Genomic DNA, 7,717 nt, shown 5'->3' with positions numbered 1-7,717 from the left:
CTACGTTTACTGGCACCGTTAAACACATAACATCTATTACTAAACAGATAAGCCAGACATCAGTTATTAATTACATATAGGAGGATGGTGTAAGCTCCCACAGGCCCAAACATGGATTAGCTTGGGAGCAGAGAGTGGTATAGCATTAAAAAAGTGAGGATGTTCCTTTTTTTTTGAGACAGAATCTCCCTAGAAGCTGGGACTACAGGCGCCCACCACCACGCCCAGCTAATTTTTTGTATTTTAGTAGAGACGGGGTTTCACCATGTTAGCCAGGATAGTCTCGATCTCCTGACCTCGTGATCCGCCCGCCTCGGCCTCCCTAAGTGCTGGGATTACAGGCGTGAGCCACCGCGCCCGGCCGAGGATGTTCCTTTGTTCCTACAGGAGTATGTGATTGGTTTGTCTGTTGGCTGGTAGGAAACTGAATCATGTGACACTGACTGCTAAGATTGTAATATGGTAAAATACAATATATAAACTATAATACCATAATGGTGTAATACTATCTACTACAATACCAAAGGCATCGATGAAAAGCCCAATGCTATCGTATGTGACTGACAGACTGAATGCTTCCTCCCTCAGATTGGTTACAACATATCGTCCTATCACAGTTCTCTCTCCTTCATTCAAAGTGAATGATCCAAATAACAGAAATAATAAAGAATAAAGGGCAACAAATGCAAAGGACTCACAAGATGATACTCTATGGTAAACTTTATGTACTTAGGAATTAATACCAACTCATTATTAGCAAAAAATAAACGTCTTTACATCAAAAGTAGCTTTTCCTTTAATAAAAAAAGGTGGAATGTGTATAATGGACAAGGGATAATCAAAATTTGCCAAATGACGCTAGTAAGACAATCCCAACAATTCACAATCATTATTCACTGGTCCATTAATCACAGGACAATACATACAAATGAAACTTACCTGGCCGGGCGCGGTGGCTCATGCCTGTAATCCCAGCACTTTGGGAGTCCGAGGCGGGCAAATCATTAGGTCAGGAGTTCAAGACCAGCCTAGCCAACATGGCGAAACCCTGTCTCTACTAAAAATGCAAAGAATTAGCTGGACGTAGTGGCGGGCGCCTGTAGTCCCAGCTACTCAGGAGGCTGAGGCAGGAGAATCGCTTAAACCCAGGAGGCAGAGGTTGCAGTGAGCCGAGATCGCACCACTGCACTCCAGCCTGGGCAACAAAGTGAGACTCCATCTCAAAAAAAAATAATAATGAAATAAAAAAATAAACTTACCTATATATTAGAAAAACATCAAAATTCAACCATGAATCCAGCACATTATCAAATGAATAGACAAAAATTCTACCAACAAACTTAAGAAAATATCATTATCTATGAAATTCAAGTACTACTGCTTAAAGAGCATTTACAGAACTCTCACCTCAAGGTTTCCCTGCAAAACAAGGTGAAATGCATACTCAAGACTCTTCAAGAATGAGCCACTGATAAAAACAATATACTTGTAACTTGTATAACATTTCATACATTTTTTTCAAGCACTGCACAATAATTAATTTGCATCAGGCTTTCCAAATTAGAAAAACTTCACTTATAGAACTTCTTTCCAGTGGGAGTTTTCACATGACTTTTCAAGTAAATGCTAAAACTGAAAATATTCTTGCAGTTTCTAAACTACTAGAGTTTTAATCCTGTGTACGTTCTTGTATTTACAAGGTCCAGCCAGCTACAGTGTGCATTTTCATATGTCCTTGAGTGGGTATGAGAGAAATGAAACATTCCCACATTCTGAACATTCATAGGGTTTTTCTCAGGAATGAGCTGATGTCTTCAAATGGAACTAACACAACTGAAGGCCTTACCACAAATTTAAATTCAAAAGGCTATTCTCCACTCTGAGCCCTCCCGAATCTTCAAAAACAGGAAAATCTGAAGGCTTGACCACATTTCCTACATTCTTAAGGTTTCTCTGCAGTGTGAGCTCTTTCATGTTTATGAAGGAATGGGAAAGAGTAAATGTTTTACCACATTTCTTACATTCAAGGGGATATATATATATATTTTTTTGAGATGGAGTCTCCCTCTGTTGCCAGGCTGGAGTGCAGTGGCACAATCTCGGCTCACTGCGACCTCCGCCTCCTGGGTTCAAGTGATTCTCCTGCCTCAGCCTCCTGAGTAGCTGGGATTACAAGCATATGCTACCACACCCAGCTAATTTTTGTATTTTTAGTAGAGACGAGGTTTCACCATGTTGGCCAGGATGGTCTCGATCTCCTGACCTCATGATCCGCATGCACAGGGCTTCCCCCCAACCCCCCATGGCTTTTTATGTCCTTGAAAAAGAACTAAGACAACTGAAATGTGCCACCATGCCCAGTTAATTATTTTCTTTTTTTTTTTTTGAGACGGAGTCTCGCTTTGTCGCCCAGGCTGGAGTGCAGTGGTGCGATCTCGGCTCACTGCAAGCTCTGCCTCCCGGGTTCACGCCATTCTCCTGCCTCAGCCTCCTGAGTAGCTGGTGTGAGCCACCACACCCGGCATTATTTTATTTTTTGTAGAGACAGGGTTTCACCATGTTGACCAGGTTGTTTCACATTGTTTTAATCCAGGCTGGTTATGAACTCCTGGGCTCAAGCAATACACACACCTTCGCCTCCCAAAGTGCTGGGATTATAGGCTGAGTCACTACACCCAGCCTCTATATCATGACTTCTTTCATGGCGAGTAAGGTGACTGGAAGGAGTGTAGGCTTTACCGCATCTCTTACATTCATAGGGTTTTTCTCCAGTATGAATTCTTTCGTGGAGGTGAAGGGAACTGAGGCGACTGAAGGCTTGGCCACATTGTTTACATTCATAGGGTTTCTCTCCAGTATGAGTACTTCTATGGTTACAAAGGGAACTCAAATGACTAAAGGCTTTGCCACATTGTTTACATTCACAGGGTCTCTCTCCAGTATGAATACTTCCATGCTAAGATTCCTTCAGAGGACTTTATTTCCTCTTCTCAGTGCAAATTATCTTATATCTTTCCCAGGTTTTTCGAAGTGATCTTCAATATTCTGGTCTTTCCATTTGTTTCCTAAAATGCAGACCCACAAAATTATCATGAATTATTACAAACTATAGAAACATTACTAGATTTCATGTTCATTGTACACAGTGCCCATGCCTAATTTATTCACCAAATCATTCCCTTGCCACATTCCAAATCACAAATAGCACTGATGATAGGGAAATACTTCTGTAATTAAGTGAAATGTGTTGTCATTCTTACCTACAGAAGCCAGGTTCCTGCAGGTTTCCTGCATCACTTCTCTGTAGAGATTCTTCTGAGAAGAATCTAGCAAAGCCCATTCCTCCTGAGTAAAGTTCACAGCCACATCCTCAAAAGCCACGGAGTCCTAGAACATTCCACACATGTGGAGAGAAGGATGGGTGAGACTGACAGCACTGGGAATCTATACTCAATTCCTAAGCTGTTTACATGATTCTAAAATTTCCAAGCATTTATTCTATGACTTGATTGTCACAACTCTTACTCTCTTCACACATACTCCCTCCCACACAGCAGTACTAATGCTAGAATTGAACTATTCAAAAAGGCAACAGCAAAGTAGAAACACCCATCTCATTAGAGAATCCAGGGAGTAAGATGTGCTACTAGGAGTTACCTTTTAACTTCACTTTGTACATTTCTAGTATCTGTCATAATAAAGTCCTACCTGATGTGCATAAGTGAGTTAATAGTCCTGAGACTACTTATTGTTAAAAATGCCTGCTCGCAAAGTTCAATCTTTGTTTGTATTAGGAACTTACATTTTGAAAGGGATTCCACCAACCTAAATAATAAGAGTGACTCACTGCATCTAAATGGCTTATGAAATATATTTGCCAAAACTTTTTCTGCTGAAGGTCTATTATTTTGTGTCACTGCAGTGGTGCTTAGGGAACCAGACACCAAAACACAGTCTGAACACAAGTGTTCAATGAGTTTCCCTGGTAGACAATATTTTACATGTGCTGTCACTTGTTAACTGGGGAGTTGAGCCCATTCCATGTGATTACACCAAGAGAGAATAAGCTTATTAAATTTAATTGGGTAGTAAATAAAACCAATAATTGATATTTAACAATACTAATACAACAATTTTTAAAATTTCTATTGCACAATGTCAAGGCAGAAAGGAATAAGAGGAAATATGACACATGTTTTTTCAAATGACATTAATGTCACCACTTCCAGATGCTGTTCCTATGAAATCAAATTCCCAAATCAGGTTGTTTTAGGCAAGAAAAACTACTTTTTCATACATAGTAAAAATGACAAATGTCTAATGATTTTTAGTCATCTAAAAAAAGAGTGATGGCTTGTCTAACATACTTCTAAGATTTTCAAACAAAAATATTCAGGACAGCACAGTATTAGCAGAGAGATGAGCAAGCAGACCAAGGGAAAAAAAAGTCTTAAAGACCCAGCATTTACATGGAAAAGTTGATGAATGATAGAGTAGGCACTGTAGAATAGAAAAAGAAATCACATGCACTTTAAAATATGAGGCAAACCAAGCTGGCATCTACTTGGGAATATGCATTGCATTCTTCTCTATTCCATGAACAATAATCAACTTATTATATATCAAATATGAAAGATAAAACCAGAACACTTTCAGAGGTCACAGCAAGATATTTTTTTAACGAAGGATTAGGCAGAATTTTTTTTATGTAAGAAAAAAGTGATAAAGGAATAGAAAAACTCAAACATATTAAAATTTAGGGAATAAAAAGAAAATAGAGTGAACCAGGCGTGGTGGCTCACGCCTGTAATCCCAACACCTTGGGAGGCTGAGGTGGGCGATCACCTGAGGTCAGGAGGTTGAGACCAGCCTGGCCAACATGGCAAAACCCTGTCTTCTTCTTGTTTGTTTGTTTGTTTTTTGAGACGGAGTCTTGCATTGTCGCTTGGGCTGGGGTGCAGTGGCAAGATCTTGGCTCACTGCAACCTCCACCTCCCGAGTTCAAGCAATTCTCTTGCCTCAGCCTCCCGAGTAGCTGGGATTACAGGTGCCTGCCACCATGCTCAGCTAATTTTTTTGTATTTTTAGTACAGACAGGGTTTCACCATGTTGGCCAGGCTGCTCTGGAACTCCTGACCTCGTGATCTGCCCACCTTGGCCTCCCAAAGTGCTGGCATCAGGCATCAGCCACCGTGCCAGGCCTAAAACCCCGTGTTTACTAAAAATACAAAAATTAGCTGGGTGTCGTGGTGGGTGCCTATAATCCCAGTTACTCGGGAGGCTGACACAGGAGAATCGCTTGAACCCGGGAGGCAGAGGTTGCAGTAAGCAGAGATGGCGCCACTGCACTCCAGCAGGGCTACAGAGCAAGACAGCGTCTCCAAAAAAACAAAAAACAACAACAAAAAACCCCTCAGATATCCAGATAAGGGGATACAGATGTGTCCACTGTCATAAATTCTTCACCATGCTACAAGAGGGGAACTGACATTTCGGTGAATCTTTGTAAATCAATTTATCTATCACACTTTTATTTCACCAGTAGCATTTACAAAGCTAAGTCCTACAATTCCATTTGAAATTACCCTTAAAAAGAACAGACCTTTAAAACTTACTACACTCACTCTGGGGAAGAAATAAATACAAATTTTTAGCAAATAAAATACATCATTTTACCTTGCCTCTTTGGAAATAGTATTTTTATCTTTCAAGCTGTACTGACAAAATGTATCTTATAGTCAATGAAAAACTGAAACTCAAATAAGCGGACAAGCCTTTTCAAGGTAAACTCAGGGAGAGGCAGTGCTGACTCCAACACAGAGCTTTCTAAGTGTCACGGCAGGCCATTCTATCCCTCGGGACACCCATCCTGTTCAGTAAAGTACTCAGTGACCACCTAGGAGGCACTGGCACTGCTCTTTGTCCTCCTGTGTGCCTTAAGTGCATTTTAATATTCAGGTTCTTGCACATCCTCTCTGGGGTGGAATCCAGAGAGCAGAAATCGTTTCTGCCTTTTCCTCTCGATATCAGCATCCCATTGGCACACCATCAATGTGTCTCCAAGGAATAAAAACTCCGGCTGGAGGAACAATTTTAATGACCTAACTTTAATGACATTACATTGTATTGTCCATTAATTTTAATGTCCTAAAATTTGAATGACCCTAAGGGGTCACCATTTTAAATGAAACTATACCAGGAGATTCCTCTAAGGCCAAGAGCATCCAGCTGCTCCCCTGAGAGACTCTACCCCCTACCTCAGGCTGTCCTTGGGGATGAGATGACCCCAGGGCTGATACTCACTAGACCCGCCAATAGACATGGCCACTGTGGGTATCCTGGGTCATCCCCAGACAGTTCTAAAATGCCAGGACTAGGAAAAGACAGGAGGGTGGCTAAGGACACAACACCCTGTAACATTTTCACGGGGGGACCTCAACCTAGACACTTTGGTAATACGCACACTTAGGAAAGATGAAAAGAAGAGAGGCACAAAGATTTTTTTTACAGTAGAGCGTCAATGATTTATTCTCCGCTTTCCTCTCATGTAAAATGTTTGGAAATAGAAAAATATTTTGGCCAAGGTGGCTCATACTTGTAATCCCTGCGCTTTAGCAGGCCGAGGTGGGCAATCAATTAAGGTCAGGAGTTCGAAACCAACCTAGCCAACATGGCGAAACCCTGTCTCTACTAAAAATACAAAAACTAGCGGGACGTGGTGGTGGGCGCCTATAAGCCCAGCTACTTGGGAGGCTGAGGCAGGAGAATCGCTTGAACCCGGGAGTCAGAGGTTGCAGTGAGCTGAGACTGCACCATTGCACTCCAGTGTATATATGTATATATACACGTGTGTATATGTGTGTCTATATATATGTATGGTTTGCTTCCTCATTAACCTTATCAAAGCCTCTCATTTATGCCCCTCCTGTGGACCCCAAACCACAAACCATGACTGCGGCAACCGGTTTATGAATCGCCATTTGCCCAAACACACCGTTTAACGTTTTAACAGAGCCTCAGGTTAACTTTAGGGGGAGAAAGGTGGGACTGGAAGCTCCAAGAACCACAGCTCCTCCCACACTGGAACCCCGCACACCGAGTCGGGGCTCTCCCGGATCACACTCCCGTGGTCACCGCACCACCTGGGTCGGGGAGGCGCTGGGTTCCCGAGAGGGCTTGGGCCGGCGGAAGTGGCGCCCACAGGCACAGACAGGACGCAGGGGTCCCGCTGCCCGCCCCGCCCGGCCCTGCACAAAAGGGGACTGAGGCCTGGCTGCGCCGCGGCGACTCGGTTCGGTTCGCAGGTTCCGCAGCCGATGGCTGGTTCCAGCAGGTTTCAACCAGCCCTCTTCCCCACTTCGGGAAGCCAGACGCAGTCCACTCACTATTCCTCGGCTTCCCGGGTGTCCTGGCGTCAGCTAGGGATGTCCCAATACCCGCAGGTCACAGGGTGGCAGAGGCTGCTGCAGAGCCACCTGGGCCTCCCAGAGCCAAGAAGTAGCAGCGGAGACTAACAGAAAGAGCCTACTGTAGCGAAGGCGAAATAAAGCGCCCGCCAGCCAGATCCCGGAAGCCGCCCTCTCCTTTGCGGCGGCGCGCCTGATTGAACGGTCCCCAACCCAGCGCCCCTGATTGTATGGGGCTTCAGGCCCCACCCTCTCAGGCCCTGAGTGACAGGAGATTGCGATCTCACCTGAGGCTGGATGAGGCCAGAATG

The 7,717-nt window shown here is 43.5% G+C and overlaps 1 long non-coding RNA gene across 1 annotated transcript; it reads right to left on the bottom strand.

Moving 5' to 3' along the window:
- Window positions 1–1,243: 1,243 nt before the first annotated feature.
- On the bottom strand, window positions 1,244–7,542 carry LOC139357889 (uncharacterized). The gene is made up of 3 exons (XR_011611890.1): window positions 7,386–7,542; window positions 3,261–3,387; window positions 1,244–3,065 (listed from the first exon to the last, which is right to left on the bottom strand). It is a non-coding gene; the product is annotated as an uncharacterized lncRNA (long non-coding RNA).
- Between the last annotated feature and the right edge of the window lie 175 nt (window positions 7,543–7,717).

Source organism: Macaca nemestrina, chromosome 13 (genome assembly GCF_043159975.1).
Source record: "Macaca nemestrina isolate mMacNem1 chromosome 13, mMacNem.hap1, whole genome shotgun sequence".
NCBI classification, from domain to species: domain Eukaryota; kingdom Metazoa; phylum Chordata; class Mammalia; order Primates; family Cercopithecidae; genus Macaca; species Macaca nemestrina.
This window is presented reverse-complemented; position numbering and strand designations above follow the sequence as displayed.